The sequence below is a fragment of the Pleurodeles waltl genome, chromosome 9 (genome assembly GCF_031143425.1).
Source record: "Pleurodeles waltl isolate 20211129_DDA chromosome 9, aPleWal1.hap1.20221129, whole genome shotgun sequence".
Lineage (NCBI taxonomy): Eukaryota > Metazoa > Chordata > Amphibia > Caudata > Salamandridae > Pleurodeles > Pleurodeles waltl.
Genome location: NC_090448.1, coordinates 283,586,846 through 283,605,287, shown reverse-complemented (window position 1 = coordinate 283,605,287; position 18,442 = coordinate 283,586,846).

Here is an 18,442-nt window from a genome sequence, read left to right as displayed (position 1 = left end):
ATTTGTGTACCTTGGGAGGTGGCCTCACAGACACACTGGGAGAGGACACAGGGGATGTGTAAATGGTAGTGGGGGTGGTGAGTGCACGTGAGCTGGGTGTGGTGGTGGGTGTGCTGGTGATGGACATAGTGGCTGAGGATGTAGTGCATGCAGGTGTGAGTGGAGACGAGACAGGGAGGGAGGAGGGAGACGAGGAGGAGGGGGACACAGTGGAGGCAGTGGATGTTGGTATGTGTGCATGGGTATGATGCTTGTGTGAGTGCCTGTGGGATGTGTGGTGCTTATGTTTGCCAGAGCTTCCCTTGTGTGTTGAGGTGTGTGCATGCTGGTCTGATGGTGTTCTTGGGATAGGCTGAGGTACAGGGGTGTGGGTCTCAGTGGAAGAAGTTGGAGGGGGGAGGCTAGAGACAGGGACAATGGCTGCCATCAGTGCTGAGGCCAGAGTCTGAAAAGTTAGCTGAAGGGCTGCCTGACCAGAGTGAATGCCCTCCAGGAATGCACTGGTTTGTTGCAACTGCCTCTCTACACCCTGGACGGCATTCAAAATGGTAGACTGCCCAACAGTGAGGGACCTGAGGAGGTCAATGGCCTCCTCACTGAGGGCAGCAGGGGTGACAGGGGCAGGGCCTGAGGTGCCTGAGGGCAAAGGTAATGCCCACCCTCCTGGGTGAGCGGGCACGGGGCAAAGGCTGAGGGGCTGCTGGGAGGGCGGTGCTAGTAGGGGGGGTGGCGGCTGTACCTGTAGATGCGGGGGCACAGATGGGGCCGCCACTGCAAGGGAACTCCCATCAGAGGATGAGTCTGTCTCGCTGGTGTCAGCTCCTATCCCCACCGTGGAGCTCCCCTCGCACTCCGTCCCACTGGTGAATTCGGAGTCCGTAGTGTCACCCTCCAGGGCCATGTGGGATGCATCTCCCTCCTGCTCCGGTGCCACTGCTCTGCCGCCTGATGATGCTAATGCACACAAGTACAGGGAGACCACAAAAAGGGGGGGGGAGACAGAAGAAAAACATGTTCAGTGCATGCCATACCGCTACCGTTGGCGGACACGACAGATACAGAAGCCCCCTGCACTACGCCGCGCACTTGGGCTCCACTATTCAATCCCTGGGACATGGCTTACAAGGATATGGCCGATTTCTGCACACATGGATGTCACAGGAGCCTGACTTGGTGTAGTTGGCTCTGTACACAGGTGGGGTGGGGTGCCACAGGGCCTGCCTGAAGAAGGGAACTTAACTAGCAAACTCGCCCTGGCCTACGGGAACCCACAGCCCACTTCCCCCACCCAGACACCTAAAATGCACGCTAAATCAGCAGAATGAGAGTCTACTCACCCCCTTGTGTCTGTTGTGATGCCCTCAAGCGCCCATCCAACTCCGGATACGCCACTGCCAGGATCCTGAACATCAGGGGGGTCATAGTGCGACAGGCACCCCTCCCACTTTGGAAGGCCATCCCCAGCTGGGCCTCTGCCGTCTTCTTGCTCCAGCAGCGTATGTCCTCCCATCTTTTCCGGCAGTGGGTGCTCCGTCTGTGGTAGACCCCAGGGTCCAGACTTCCTTGGCGATGGCACGCCAGATGTCCTTCTTCTGGTGGCCACTGACCCACAGGAATTGTACAAGGGAAAAGAGAAGTAATTACCAACTGCACCGTCACATTCATTGGCCCGCATCCATACCCTTGCCATGACGCACATGCACTCACCGTCGTTTCATGAATGCCTCATTCTCACCACCCCCTATCTTTCATCCACCCCACTCCACACAGGCATTGCCCATACAGCATGCTCACAGTGTACGTACCTGTTTGTCTGGAGGACCGTAGAGTAGCGTGTACTGGGGGAGGACCCCATCCACGAGTTTCTCCAACTCCTCCGTGCTGAAAGCAGGGGCCCTTTCCCCAGACACACGAGCCATTGTCCCTTCCAGACTGAGGTCACAGCAGCACTTGCAGTGTAGGTCCTCTCCTGTCGAAGATCAGGTATCGAGTGATTGAACAGATAGGAAATGGCGGTCACGTCCGCGGCGGTGTGTACCGTCACCACCGGCGTACATCGATATTGGCTCCTGGGACCCATAGGGCTCAATGTTAACCAATACAGAATTGCACTGCGGTCTTCGACCGCCTACCGCGACGGTGTAGAAACCCAGCGCAGTTACCTCATATCCCCCTGTCCCACTTTACAGGTCAGGCAGCCGCCATTTCAGGGGCCCACATGGCATTATTTTTGACTGCGTCACACGTAACTGGGCCTTGCCTAACCACTCATACAGGCACATTTGGATTTATGAATATTTTCAAAGTAAGCTATGTTTATGTACCTCAGAGTTGGTTGACTCTCTGCTCGCTGTTCTCCTCCATAGGCACCGTCCGCTGGGGCATATGAGGAGATGGCGGCATCTTCCGGTGTACAGACCACTGGTGGACCTATCGACAATGGAGGAAAGACATGTAATCATCACCTACAGGCTTGATCGTGCCACAATCCAGGAACTGTGTGCCCAGTTGGAGCCAGACCTGATGTCAGCTATCCACCATCCCACAGGAATCCCCCCTCAAGTGCAGGTGCTGTCTGTACTCCATTTCCTAGCAAGTGGGTCATTTGAGACAACAGTGGCCATAGCATCAGGGATGTCCCAGCCTATGTTTTCCAACGTGTTGTCAAGAGTGTTGTCTGCCAATTGTTGTTGCCAGAGTTGTCACTTTCCCTTACGATTTCACAGGTGTGGGTCCCACAGTGTGACATCTGCTTTGTTTCCTCATGGGCTAGAGCTGTGTGACATAGGTATGTTGACATTACATTTGAAAGAGCATTTTGGCACTGTAATTGCTAATACACTATTTCAAAATCACAGACAGACTCCTGATTGTTTTGTGCTTTAAGGGTGTTTATTTAAATGCTCAATATTGGAGGGGATTGTAAAATGGTGCCAGATGAAGGTGGGGGAATGTCCATGGCAGAGTCCAGTCTATTATTCTCACAGGTGCATTGTCCAAATGGGCATAGGAAGTGTAGCTAGGGCAGTTTAAGGATGGACAGGATGACAAGGTGGGACAAAAGGATAACAAACAGGGTTTTCTCATTTCTTGGAGGGGGTCTTGGCATCATTCTCTGTCTTTGTCCTAGATCTCAGGGACCATTTGCGGGGTGGTTCTCCCTCTGCAGGGGGCGGGGTGCTGGTGTGGTGGTCCTGTGGTGGTGCCTCCTGTCTACTAGCGCCAGCGAAGGTGGTGGGCAGTTCATCATCCAGGTTAGTGTCAGGGGCCCCTTGTTGTGCCACAGTGTCCCTCCTGGTGTTGAGGAGTTCCTTCAGCACCCCTACAATGGTGCCCAGGGTGGAATTGATGGATCTGAGTTCCTCCCTAAAGCCCAAATACTGTTCCTCCTGCAGCTGCTGGGTCTCCTGAAACTTGGCTAGTACCGTTGCCATCGTCTCCTGGGAATGGTGGTAGGCTCCCATGATGTTGGAGAGGGCCTCGTGGAGAGTGGGTTCCCTGGGCCTGTCCTCCCCCTGTTGCACAGCAGCCCTCCCAGTTCCCCTGTGTTCCTGGGCCTCTGTCCCCTGAACTGTGTGCCCACTACCACTGCCCCCAGGTCCCTGGTGTTGTTGGGGTGATGGGTTAGCCTGGGTTCCCTGTAATGGTGGACACACTGCTGATTGAGGTGTCCTGGGGACAGAGGTATGGGCCCGCTGGGTGGGTGCTGTGCTGGTATTTCCAGAGGGGGCAAGCTCTGTAGTGGCCTGTGCCAGTTTGAGTCGAACCGACTGTCCCGAGGTCCCAGATGGGCTGGGGCTGGTCATCTAGATCCGGTTGGACAGAGCTGCTGTCATCACTGTGGGCCTCTTCTGTGGGTGGAATGGTCATATCTGGACCCTCCTGTCCGATGACATTGGGTAGGGGTCATGCAGGGGTGTAAAGGCATGATTATTGCATCTGTATGTGCCATGGTGTGCAATGGGTGGGTGACCGTGTATCCCAGTGCTTGCATTTCTGTGTAGGACCTTGTGTGATGATGGTTTAGGAGGGTGTATTGGTATGTGCAGTGGGCATGCATTGGTGATGGGTGTCCATGCTTTGGTGTTGCATGCAGGGCTCGGTGTTGGGATGGGTCGTTTGTGATATTGGGACATGTGTGAGGAGTAGGAGTGATGGGGTGAGGACGAGGGTGGGGGTATGTGATGGCATGCAGGTAGGGTGGGGGATGTAATAGTAAAGATTTGACTTACCAGAGTCCATTCCTCCAGCTACTCCTGCGAGGCCCTCAGGATGCAGAATAGCCAAGACCTGCTCCTCCCACGTTGTTAGTTGTGGGGGAGGTGGTGGGGGTCCGCCGCCAGTCCTCTGTACCGCGATGTGGTGTCTTGAGACCACGGAACGCACCTTCCCCCGTGGGTCATTCCACCTCTTCTTGATGTCATCCCTATTTCTTGGGTTCTGTCCCACTGTGTTGACCCTGTCCACGATTCTTCGCCATAGCTCCATCTTCCTAGCTATGGAGATGTGCTGTACCTGTGATCCGAATAGCTGTGACTCTACCCGGATGATTTCCTCAACCAGGACCCTGAGCTCCTCCTCAGAGAACCTGGGGTGTCTTTGCCGTGCCATGGGGTGGTGTGGGTGATGTGTGGGGTGGTGTGTATTGTGATGTGTGGGGTGATTTTAGAGGTGTGTTGTGTGAGGTTCATGGATGCTATGTGGGTGATGTTGTTGAGTGCCTGTGGATGCTCGTTTGTAGATGGTGGTGTCTCTCTGTGGCCTTCAGTCTCAATTGTGGTCGTAAGGGTTTGTGGGTGATGTGGGTGTGTGTTTTATATTGTATTGGGTGTGTGGGAGTGGTGTATGTATGTGTATCAGGTGTGTGTATTTGGAATTGTCCAATGTGGCTGTGTTTTGTAAATGTGTGTGTATTTTGAGTGCGGCGGTGTGTACCGCCAATGGAATACCGCAGTTGAAAGACCACTGTGTGGATTCGTGGGTTGTGATAGTGTGGGCATATTCCTGTTGGTGTGACGGTGGAGGATTTGTTATCGCCAGTTTATCACTGACCTTTGGTGTGGTGGACTTGTGTGAGTGTCTAGATTTTAGCAGATTCCGACCTTTGTGTCATAATGACCGTGGCGGAATTCCGTGCCCGTGGCCGTGTGTTGGCGGTCTTCTGCACGGCGCTATGTGGCTTTTACCACCAATGTTGTAATGCCCCCCTATGTCTCTTTGTAAGAAATTATTGAGTGTAGGTTACATCCAGGTGTGATGAGAACTGCATCTTTCAGTTGCAATGTTTACACGCATTTTGTAAGTCACATTTAGTGATTCCAGTTACACTCAAGGTATTAGGATTACAGCCCATGCTGGGACCCTGTTATTAATGTATGTATAAGATATTTGAATGCAACATGGCTGCATTTCATATTCATTTATGTATTTGGAATCCGTTATGTGTACAGTACACTTTATATACCTGCACATATTAGACACGCTGATTGTGTCTAACATTGGGAATTGAGAGGGACGCATTTGGCATCTTGCAAGTGAAATGTAGATGACAATCTTTGCAATTTATTGAGCACATGACTCTTTATTGAGTTAACCATCCTGCTAGTCCCAATATTGTAATTTTACATAGGAGTGTGCAGAGGAATGCACTCAACATCTTGTGTACGACGAAAAAGATCTTAATCATAATTTTACGAACCTTATTCAACATATGACACTTTCATGATTCAATTATGCTTGGAGCTCCAACAAGATAGTGGATGGGCATACAGCACTTTAGCAATCCCTGTCTTAATTAGATGCCTTAAGTACTAACTCTTATTTCTTAGTCTGGCACTAACCACTTTGTGTGTGGCATGCAAAATGTAATCTTTGCACTTTATTCGGCATGTGACACGTTATTGACCCAATCAAGTTTGAAACTCTAACAGAGTATTTGATGGGAAGATAGCATTTTAATGATCATAGTGTTTACTGGATGCCAGAGCACTGTTTTTTACCTTGACATCTTGTCATTATCATATGCACAAGAAACTTTGAAGCCTGATTGCACTAGAATTACATCAAATGGACTGTGCTCTAGAAGATATATGAGGGCTGGACTGTATTACTGTGCTGGTAAGTTCATCTGTGAAAAAGATTGGCTGTTAGTACATATTGAAAATGCAGGCCAGACTTTGTGGCCAACCCCCCACTACGCATAGCTAGAGGCCACGCACGATGTGGAATTGGCTGCATCCAGAGGGCTGTACACAGGACAGGCCATGCAACCAACCCTCCAATGAGAATGGGCAGAGGCCATATATACAGGGCGTGCAGAATTATTAGGCAAATGAGTATTTTGACCACATCATCCTCTTTATGCATGTTGTCTTACTCCAAGCTGTATAGGCTCGAAAGCCTACTACCAATTAAGCATATTAGGTGATGTGCATCTCTGTAATGAGAAGGGGTGTGGTCTAATGACATCAACACCCTATATCAGGTGTGCATAATTATTAGGCAACTTCCTTTCCTTTGGCAAAATGGGTCAAAAGAAGGACTTGACAGGCTCAGAAAAGTCAAAAATAGTGAGATATCTTGCAGAGGGATGCAGCACTCTTAAAATTGCAAAGCTTCTGAAGCGTGATCATCGAACAATCAAGCGTTTCATTCAAAATAGTCAACAGGGTCGCAAGAAGCGTGTGGAAAAACCAAGGCGCAAAATAACTGCCCATTTACTGAGAAAAGTCAAGCGTGCAGCTGCCACGATGCCACTTGCCACCAGTTTGGCCATATTTCAGAGCTGCAACATCACTGGAGTGCCCAAAAGCACAAGGTGTGCAATACTCAGAGACATGGCCAAGGTAAGAAAGGCTGAAAGACGACCACCACTGAACAAGACACACAAGCTGAAACGTCAAGACTGGGCCAATAAATATCGCAAGACTGATTTTCCTAAGGTTTTATGGACTGATGAAATGAGAGTGAGTCTTGATGGGCCAGATGGATGGGCCCGTGGCTGGATTGGTAAAGGGCAGAGAGCTCCAGTCCGACTCAGACGCCAGCAAGGTGGAGGTGGAGTACTGGTTTGGGCTGGTATCATCAAAGATGAGCTTGTGGGGCCTTTTCGGGTTGAGGATGGAGTCAAGCTCAACTCCCAGTCCTACTGCCAGTTCCTGGAAGACACCTTCTTCAAGCAGTGGTACAGGAAGAAGTCTGCATCCTTCAAGAAAAACATGATTTTCATGCAGGACAATGCTCCATCACACGCGTCCAAGTACTCCACAGCGTGGCTGGCAAGAAAGGGTATAAAAGAAGGAAATCTAATGACATGGCCTCCTTGTTCACCTGATCTGAACCCCATTGAGAACCTGTGGTCCATCATCAAATGTGAGATTTACAAGGAGGGAAAACAGTACACCTCTCTGAACAGTGTCTGGGAGGCTGTGGTTGCTGCTGCACGCAATGTTGATGGTGAACAGATCAAAACACTGACAGAATCCATGGATGGCAGGCTTTTGAGTGTCCTTGCAAAGAAAGGTGGCTATATTGGTCACTGATTTGTTTTTGTTTTGTTTTTGAATGTCAGAAATGTATATTGCTGAATGTTGAGATGTTATATTGGTTTCAGTGGTAATAATAAATAATTGAAATGGGTATATATTTTTTTTTTGTTAAGTTGCCTAATAATTATGCACAGTAATAGTCACCTGCACACACAGATATCCCCCTAACATAGCTAAAACTTAAAACAAACTAAAAACTACTTCCAAAAATATTCAGCTTTGATATTAATGAGTTTTTTGGGTTCATTGAGAACATGGTTGTTGTTCAATAATAAAATTAATCCTCAAAAATACAACTTGCCTAATAATTCTGCACTCCCTGTAGTGTTGGCTGGATTAACATATAGTAATTAAATATAACTTTACGTTAAAGGATTACAAGAACATTATAGTTAGGTAATAGCATTAAAAAAACAGAAATTCACTGAAAAACTAAAGCTTACAGGGCAGTTAGGAAATGAAATTGAAAAAACATTAGAAATTCACAAAAAATCTAAAGGTTATAATAATGTTATAGTTAGGTTCAGCATTTACACACACAAAACCATAGAATTGCAGCAGTTATAGCTATCTGATGTAACTGTAACTCATGCTCTAAGCCAGTGGTTCCCAACCTGTGGGCCGGGGACCCCTGGGGGTCCGCGAAGCCTCCTCAGGGGGTCCGCGGCTGCTTAAAAAATGTAATAATATTAGGTCCCAGCTATCAGTAATGATTCCTTGGGGGTCCCCGTGTTCCAATAATGATTTGCGTGGGGGTCCCCGGGCTCCAGTATTGATAAAATGGGGGTCCACAGAAGTCAAAAGGTTGGGAACCACTGCTCTAAGCTAACTATAACTCAATCCCTTGCCATACACTGCTAAATACCCCACATATTACATCAATCATGACATCTTCAATGACATCATTGATAATATCACTTTGATATTTGCAGTGAAATTATTAATGAGAAAACGGTGTATGGTAGGTGTGTGAGTTATAGTTATATTATGGTTGCACGAGTTATAGTTATTTCAGATAACTGCTGAATTTCTATGGTTTTGTATGTGCAAAATCTGAACCTAATGATAATGTCCCTGTAAGCATTCAGCTCTGGGTCCACAGGGCTGAAGGAGTGTCGGCGGCCCCCATTACAATTGTTTAAATCCCCGGGGAGGTGGCATTTCCCAGGGCTGCAGGGGGACCGGAGACCCCCCACATTAAAATTTTAAATGCCCCCAGGACCTGTCTCACCTGGGGGCCTCACAGAAGCCAGCCCAGAGCTCACACTTGTTTTTGTTTCTTGAAGTTTGTGAATTTGCGGCCAAATATTTTTTGAAAAATACTTTTTAGCCCTCAGGGAGTATCTCTGGGACCCCACCACCAGAGTTAAGGGGTCAGTGTGTCTCTACCCTGCCCCTTTTCCTTTTTTCGATTTTTTTAGTGAGATTCAGCTGAAGCCAAGTCCCAAGATTACTGCCAACACTTCCTGGTTGGAAGTGTTGGCAGCCAATCATAGCTGTGCATTTCCATGCATGGGGTTGTCTTTTTTCGCGAAGTTGTCACGGCCACAGATATACAAATTTATTTTCCTTTTAATAACTTCAAAATTATTGAACTGATTTACACCAAATAAGCAAAAGCTCAATCTCCGTACCATCGTGTCTAAAGGTCCTATAGAATTAACAAGGGAAAAGCAACTTTTTTAACCGCTTGTTTTCTCGGCCCCAGCTTGACAGATCACCCCAAAACTTTCAACGCACAACAAGAATCACCAGTGCACATTTGTGGAAACTTTTGTGAAGATTCATCAAACGGTGCCAAAGATATACGCAAGTCAAAAATGCTTTTCCTATGGCTATTGTTCTAACCATAACTACCTAATGTCGACCAAAGACCGTCTCCAATGACCAGAAAAACACCATTAGCAGAGGAAATGCAATTGGTTTTTAAGATCAACAAACAAGAGGGAAAGTGAAAAATGGAGCCCAATGAAGGAACAGAGGAAAAATAAAAGGAAAAGGAAAAGAAGTAGAAGATGGCTCAGGAAAAACATATTCTCTTCACAACAGGTAAAAATAAATTTGGAAAAAATACATTTAGAAAAAGACTAAAAAGATTTAGTGGTGAATACCTCAAGCTATTAATTAACACCTATAGAACATAAAGTGTTAAATAAAGGTCTCTCTTTTTGTCCACAGAAACATTACAATGAAGTGGACACAAAAATTGATTTATACAAATTTACAAGGAAACTTGAGCTAATGAAAATTCATGCACAAAATTCAAATTATATCAAATGTTACCACCTGGAAATAAAATAGATCAATTCTATGAATTGGTTAGAAAGGATTTGAAAAAAAAAACAGAAATGGAAAATAAAGGGACATCCCAAAATTTATTTTGAGGAGAAAGACAAGCACTTCAAACATTGAAAGATAACAAGACCATTGTCATCAAACCTGTCGACAAAGGTGGTAACATAGTAATTTTGGATACAAAGGTGTATTTTGAGGAAGCAATGTGACAATTAAATGACACAGACAGTTACATTAAGTTATCATTGAATCCAACTCTAAGTTTGAAGAAAGATATTGATGCAAAATTTAAACAATGGCACTCGGACCTAATGATTATTGATGATGGCTTGAAATTTTAACAAGCAGAACATCCAATATTGCCAACAATTTATGTTCTACCATAAATTCATAAAAATTGGAGGAATCGTCGAGGTCGACAATAATTTCATAATGTGGTTCAGTGTTAGAGAGTATTGCCAAATACATAGAGTTTTGTTTGTCTCCTATGGTGCAAAATATATGTCCGTATATCAAGGATACTAGTGACCTACTTCGCTTTGGGGATGGCATTCTATGGCAGGAAGATTACCACCTTACCATAGATGTGATAGTCCTGTCTATATCAATACAACATGAAATAGGGAGGGATGCATGCCACTGAATATTTTTGTAAAGAAAGGAGTGTGGGGGAACACCAACATTCAATGATGTTAACAGACATGATACATTTATGTCTGAACAGCAATGTTTTTTTTTTTTTGACAAACTAATTTTTAAACAAAAGTGGGGAACTGCCATTGGAGTTGCCTTTTCTCCCAGTTATGCTAATTTAACAATCGGATGGTGGGAGAAAATAATTACTTGGAATGAATACAACCAGGAATACATGGAAAAGGTTGTACTTTGGATAAGATAAACAGATGATCTTTTTATCATTTGGAAAAGAACTCAAAAGGGCTTTGAAACCTTTTTCAATGTTTTGAATCATAATTCTGCTGGTCTAAAATTTGCATATGTAATTGATAAGATGAAAATCTATTTTCTAGATCTAAATGTGTAGGTGGAGAATAACCAATTGCAAACCACATTATATAGAAAGATAACCTCTACCAATTCAATTTTGCATGGGTTAAGTTTCCATCCAAAACATGCAGTTAAGAATATCCCACAAGGGGAATGTTTGAGATTGAAAAGGAATTGCTCAACTGAAAGAGAATTCGAAAAGAATGGGGAAACTATGATTAATAGATTTGAGGCAAAAAGGTACAAACAAAGAGATATATTAAGAGGTTTGGAGAAAGCCGTACAGAAAAATCGTAAGAACATGTTAGTATGTAGCAAACAAAAGAATCTGACTGTAGAAAAATCACAGATAATAAAACCAAGGGTTATACTATCGTACAGCAAGGAAAGTGATAGAATCAGAGATAGTTAAAAAAAATTACGGCACATATTAAGGGAAGATCCAGACATAAGTGAGAAAATAGGACCATCACTATCACCTTTAAAAAAGCCCAATCAATCAAAGATATGCTATTACATAGTTATTTTGAGAACAAGCTAAGTGGTGTTTGGTTTGAAAAGTTGAACAAAGGTTTAAAAAAATGTTCTCGGTGTAAGGCCTGTACAATTGGTAGAAACATGAAATCATATAGAGATGCAATACGTAAAGAAAAATGTATTTGTCAAAGGATCACCTGCGAAACAACATATGTTGTATATATACTAGAATTTCAGTGCAGTTTAAGATATGTTGGAAGCACTATCTGCCAGTTGAGAAAAAGAATTCTAGAACATAATAGAGCTATAGAAAATAACAATACAACATACGCAGTAGCAAGACACATTAATAGGACACACACAGATTTCACATGGAGAAATTTATGATATTATGGTATAGACACAGTACCTCAACTACTGTGAGGAGGGAATAGGACCTTATCATTATGGAGAAAAGAATTATGATTTATTATGAAACTCAAAACATCCAGGAGGTTTCAACCTGGATGAAGAACTTCATAAACATATCTAATTGGATAAGGAAAATTGTGGACAAATATGATTATCTTTGGAGAAATAAGAAATGCAATTTGACAAGCAAAAAGTGAAATATAAATCAAATTAGAACTTGGAAAGATTTGTTATAAAAGATATCTCACAGAGGAGTTAAATATGAAGGAAGAAATTATATTACATTAAAAATGAATAATCACAGAAACCAAATGGGTTTGGAAAAAGAGAAGAATTCCAAGCATAAAAATAACAGGTTGTACATTAATAGGAATTAATTCTCACTGAGAGGTGAAGTTGTAAGAATGAGTGTAAAATAATGTATAAATATTTTTTAAATTGTCAAAATATAGCAAAATTAGGAAATCCACAAGAAATGTTGAAAGATTTTTATTTTTATAATACCTTTCATATACATATACACCTTGACTAACAGATCGAGAATGCTTTGTTTCTCTGACAGGTATTTATTGTGAATATAGAAGTAGAACTAACAGTTGTGAACAAGACCTGTGATGGTTGAAATGCATTGACTGTTTAGAAACTAAAAATAAACTGTAATATCTGCTATGGAGTGCTTTCCTCTTTTGTTTCTTACATATATATATATATATATATTAATTTTTTTCTCCAAATGGCCCCAATCAAAGCACGCTCCATTAAGTCGGTGCTCGTGTCAGGGATGGGCCAACCCTATAATTACTTTCTCCACCAAATGACAAAAGGTCAAACAAGGCACACACAGGAAACCTTGTGTTTGAATAATTTATTCTTCCAAAAGAGAAAAGAAACTCAAATTTCACCAACGCGTTTCAACCACCAAAGGTCTTGATCACGGTGAATGAGTGATCCATTTACCACTCAATTTATACTTTTTCCTATTATCTGCCATTATGCGGCATTCTGGGAAATGTAGTTATAAATACCTTTTTGTCATTCTATACATTTACTCCTATAACAAATCCAATAAAAAACTTCTATCCCACATACCACAGTGATAAATCGAAGCATAAATTTTGAAGATATTAAAATCAGAAAAAAAAAATATTAAGATTCCTGGCAATCAAATGGAAGAATGTGGACCCGGGGGGGGGAAATCTGTATGTGGTCTTCATTGACCTCAGAGCTGCATTTGACTTGATCCCCAGGAATATGCTATGGTTAACACTTTCCAATATGTGGGTCCCATCCGGCCTCTTGAAACTCATTACCCAACTGCATGATAACACCTATGCACAAATCAGATGCGGTAAGGAGGGTGAACTGACAGACCCTGTAGCTATCAAAAGAGGAGTCAGACAGGGTTGTGTCCTGGTCCCCACTCTTTTTTTGCTCTATATAAATAGCTGTATTCACTATTTAGAGAATTGTATAAACGACTCGCCCAAACTGGCTGGAAAGAAAATCCCTTGTTTGCTCTATGCGAACGACACAATCTTGCTAGCTAAATCACCAATGGGAATTCAAAATCTGGTCAACCAATTTTGTGTTTTTTGCAGAGACTATGGGCTGATGTCAATGTCACTATACACAGCACCTCAAGGAAACAATCTTATGCAAGAATAGTAATGAATTCAATCCCGTTGGAAAAAGTGTAAGAGTTTGATTACCTAGGTATCAGGCTAACGAACACAGGTAATTGGGAGGCAGCTATTGACAAAGGGGCACTTATTATAAGTCAAAGAGGTGGGGCTCTAATACACAGGTCTAAAAAGACACAGAGTCCCCCCTGAATACAATCGCGGAGATTTACAATGTCCAAAATCGGTGTGGCGGCCCTGTACGGAGCGGAACTTTGGGGCTCGCACAGAAAATTGGACATTCTACAAACTGAAGAAAACCATTTCCTCAGACAGGTTTCCAGGTTAGGGAAGGGGACACCAATGACCCCTCTCAGGCTCGCCCTAGGATTAAATAGTCTAAAAACCACAGCAGGTCTGAGACCACTCTCTTACTGGATCCGTCTATGGAAAACTGTCAAACTTGAACCATTCAGGGTGGCAATAAGAGAACTTATAGCATCTCCTCAGGGATTGAAAAAAATCCTTTGGCTGAAGGAGATGAAATCTGCCTGGGACAAATTAGGATATCCCCACTATTGGAAACACCCTGAACTGATCCCTACTAATGCAAGGCAACTTGTCAAAAGGAGATATTGGGGGAAAACCAATGAAGATTTTCTGCATCGTAACAGGGCGGGCAGGATAACAATAGAATTCCTCCAACTCAAACACGAACCCCGGCCCGAGAACTTCATGGATCTCCATATACCTGCATATGCCCGTGCCTTATTTCTTCAGCTAAGATATGACACCTTGCCTATTAACAGCTGCACGGCTTGTTGGTCATCAAGCACCTCTTTGACTGACAAATGTATACTCTGCCACCATTGTAAGGAAACAATTGAGCACATGTTGTTTTTCTGCCCTCTATACAAGAGCCCTAGAGGGAGGTGGAATATTCCGAGATAACGCCATCAGAATATGCAAATATGATTCATCTATACTGGTAGTTAGCTCAGTCACCAAATATCTATCCGAAGCCTGGTCTTTCCTTCGTAGGTATATCTCAGCCATCGGTCCCGGAGTCAGCTAGGCACTTCTCTTGTTTACAGAAGGAGGTTTTAATAAGATATATTTATTTCTGCTTTTTAACTTTTAGATGTGTTATGTAATCTGATATTGATGTGAATTTTATTTAACTCTCCTGTGGTTTCTTTAGGAACCTTTTTAGGAGCTTGCGGTCTCTTATATGAGAAGCTGAGACCCTATAAGTTTATAGAGATTAATTTCTAGCCTAATTGCCACAACACTTTATAAAAACATTTTAGATATAACAAGAAATTCATTAGCTCATAAACCGGCCATGATACTGAGTACAGTTCCACGGAAGGCACTAACTGTATATATCTGCATGATGGACACAAGTCTTTTACTCAAGTTTTTCATCATATTGTACGACTCTTTTATTGTATTTTAAGTATGATCATAGCCTTAGTTCTAAGGAATGCTCTATCGATATTTATCTGATTGCCGGCTACTGGGTTCTATTAGTACTATGTATGATTGCTATTATGAATTTTAACGGCCCAAATTTTATTATGTAAGATTGTCATTTTGAATTTTAATGGTCTAAACTTTCAGACCAAATGAATATAAATAAAATAAAAAAACTATTGACCTTGTCTTTTTTTTGCATAAAAAAAATTTCAACCTTTTTTTTGGATTATGGATATTTTCTCTAAAGTTTTTCCATGTCTCAGAAATTGGAAGCAAGGAGGAAAAAAGGAAGAAAAAGGAGGAAGAAAAAAGGAGGAAGAAAAAAAAAATAAGAAGGAAGAAAAAAGAGGAAAAATATATATTTATAAATTCAGCAAAGTAAGTTACGGGGAAAATATTGCAAAAATGTAATCGACAAGACGTGTTTCAGCCGTCATTAAAAGCCTTGATAACATGTTCATTCTCCATTTTACATTTCATCAAATACTCATGGTAAACACAAAGACCAGACTAAAGTAACATGTGAGCATAGTCACCATCTTATAGTGGTTCACTTTGACACGATTTAGATAGTATAAACACCAACATGCATAGTTACTACTTCATTTCAGGACATATATCTATAATATACCTAATCACATATAAAAGTTGATCAAATAGCTTTACATGAAATAATGTAAGGATTATAGTTGTCTGAAATTGCATCTCGGATTCAAGCCCAAAGTGGGCAAATTTATCAAATTTATCACAAGTTTGTTATCAGCACCCTAAACATCATTGGGTGATTGCCTTTGATAATAAATCATTATCAGATCTGAATGTACAGATATGTCCTTTGTTCAAACCCAATATGGGCAAATTATGCCTTATTTAAATCCTGTACTAATGCAATCATAAATCCTATATATAAAGAAATATATGATACAATGTGATGTCTCAGCAATTACTCTCAAAAACCACCCTATGTTTTCATCGATCTCCCTGCATAATGATAACAAATATAAATACAATTAAACATGTGTTAAAGGAATAAGGAGGAGGGGCCCTGGACCCCATTCCGGGGCCCTGATGCAGCAGAGGAGGGGGGGATGTCATCGCAGTTCCCCAGGCAGCCCGATAGCTTCCACAGCAGCACACATCTGGGCAGACACAAAAGGACAGGTTGGTTCCTGTGGCAGCACCTGGAGGTGCTGGCGATGCGGGGAGCTTGCAGGAGTGGCCGGAGGTGGGCCCCCCGAACTTCAACCCAACACCACTCATCTGACAGGGTGTCCGGGTGGGACCGGAAACCCCCAACCATGAGGGCAGCCGGGGTGGGCTCCTTGCGCTGCCGTCCAATGAGGTGGCAGCTTGACGGGGGTGTCCGGGTGGGACCGGACACCCCCCCAAAACATGAGGGCAGCTGGGTGTGGGCTCCCCGCACTGACCTCCAACGAGGCCAGCATTCGGGGGTCCCCGAGGGAGACTGGACACCCCTATCCCCAAATAAAGTGGTGGCGTGAAGCCGCATGAAAGGAACTACAGTGGTTCTTCCCAACACAGTGGCAGAGCCACTCATTCTAAATATGCATATGGCCCATAAGGCCTTGCGGGCCCAAGTCTTCCAGAACGCAGTGCTCAGCTCATGGTGGCCCCAGTAAGATGGGCCACCACCAGCCAATGATCCGGGTGAGCTGCAGGAACTGTGCAGCATCTCCCCAATGCCAAGTTTATGTCCCCCACCCTAGGTTGAGTGGGGCAAATAAAATATAACCCCCCAAGAGTTACAACCAAATGTAAACCCTAGCATTTTAAGACTTTTGTCCTTGGCTTGAGTGACTGCACCCCCTAGGGGTGCAGGATTTTATTACACCAGATTATTCAAATGTATGATGTTACAACAAAGTAATCAAGAAGTAATCCAAAAGTCATCTTCACTGTTTAAAGTATTTAAACATGTCTCTGTGTGTCTCTGGTGATGGTGATTTGGGTAGTGAGACTAATACCCACTCTCTTGTACTGTAAATGTGCTTATTTGTCAGATTGTGGTGTTTTCACTCTACATTACAGGCAAATGTTGAATTGAGATACCAGGGATTGTTTTGCCATGTGGGTTGTTGGATTATATTTCCCCTACGGGGAGGCATGAGAGATTACACAATGTCACCCAAGGGTAATTCTATCAATTTGTGTATATTTGTAAATTGTTGCATAGTATTGAGTACTGCATGTGTAATAAATGTACTTTTACTTTATCAAAAGGAAAATGCACAGACTGGACCATCATTCATTGAGTGCCATGCTTTCATGCTCATGAATGGGGATTACTAGCCCACACCACCTCCCTTGAGTAAGACTTGGACTGCTCAGCAACGCTACCCTATGAGAGTCAAGCGCTACCATGCGGTGTTTGGTTCCCAGTGGTGGTCGTGTGCAGACCCGTTACTTGTGCAGGCCACACAATTAATGACCGACCTTCTAATAGAATGAATTAGTGTATGATGAGTCTCTGGTTTTTCTTTCAAATTTTTCCATAGTCGCGAATATTTTGCAAATAAATTGCGTAATCCATGTAAATTCACAATTTTCACGAACATCACTGACTGTGAAGCAAAATTATATGAAACTTATAATTTGCCCCTAAAACACACCTATAGCACACCTCTGGGGTCAGGGTACCTTCACCCTGACCCTTTTTGCCACTTTCTATTTAAATTCTAGCAATTTCTAGTCAGGTTGTGGTCAGCAAATTGCAACGCTGCTTTTCGCATGCTTGTTAGTGAAAATTAGCAAATTTCGCAATGAATCGCAGCCAGAGATATTCAAATGTATTTGCCCAAAAATATCTCCTAAACTACTGAACGGTTTACACTAATTAACAAAAAGCACAATCTGTGTACAAATAGCTACGTTTCTGCCAAATATGGTGTAATTCCATTCAGTAGTTTGGGCTGTAGACGTGTTGACAGGTCCTAAGGCAATTAAGATGGGAAACGCAACGTTTTTGAGCCCCCTTTTTCTTGGCACCCACTTGACGGATCAACCTAAAACTTCCTGTGCGCAACAAGAATCACTGGGCCACTTTTATTTTTTTAAGTTTGTGAAGATTCGTCAAACGGTGCCAAAGATATTTGCAAGTCAAAAAATGCTTTTTCTAAAAAAAACATAGTCCTAACTATAACTACCTACTGGCAACTGTATATAGATATATATACTTATAAATATAAATATTAGCTAGGACTTTAGGACTAAGGGAGTCATCATGACCCCGGTGGTGAGTGGAAATGTGGCAGCAGTACCGGCAGCAGGCTGGCGGTACATACTGCCACATTGTGAGAATGGCGGGTTGGATGCAGTCAACCCACCACTTCTCCACTCAGACCGCCATGGCTGTATCAGCCACCAGGCCACAGATGTCAATCTACAGACCGTCAGCTGGCATAGTACCACGGGCGGCATTATGAGCCTGCCTACCACCATGGTTTTCGTGGAATTAACAACGCCACGAAAACCATGGTGGTAGGCCCTACCGGTGACAGGGAATTCCTTCCCTGTCACCGGTAGGCAGCTTTCCCACAGCCCCAACACTCACCAGATGGCCGCACCTCCCTCCATCCAAACTTGCCCCAC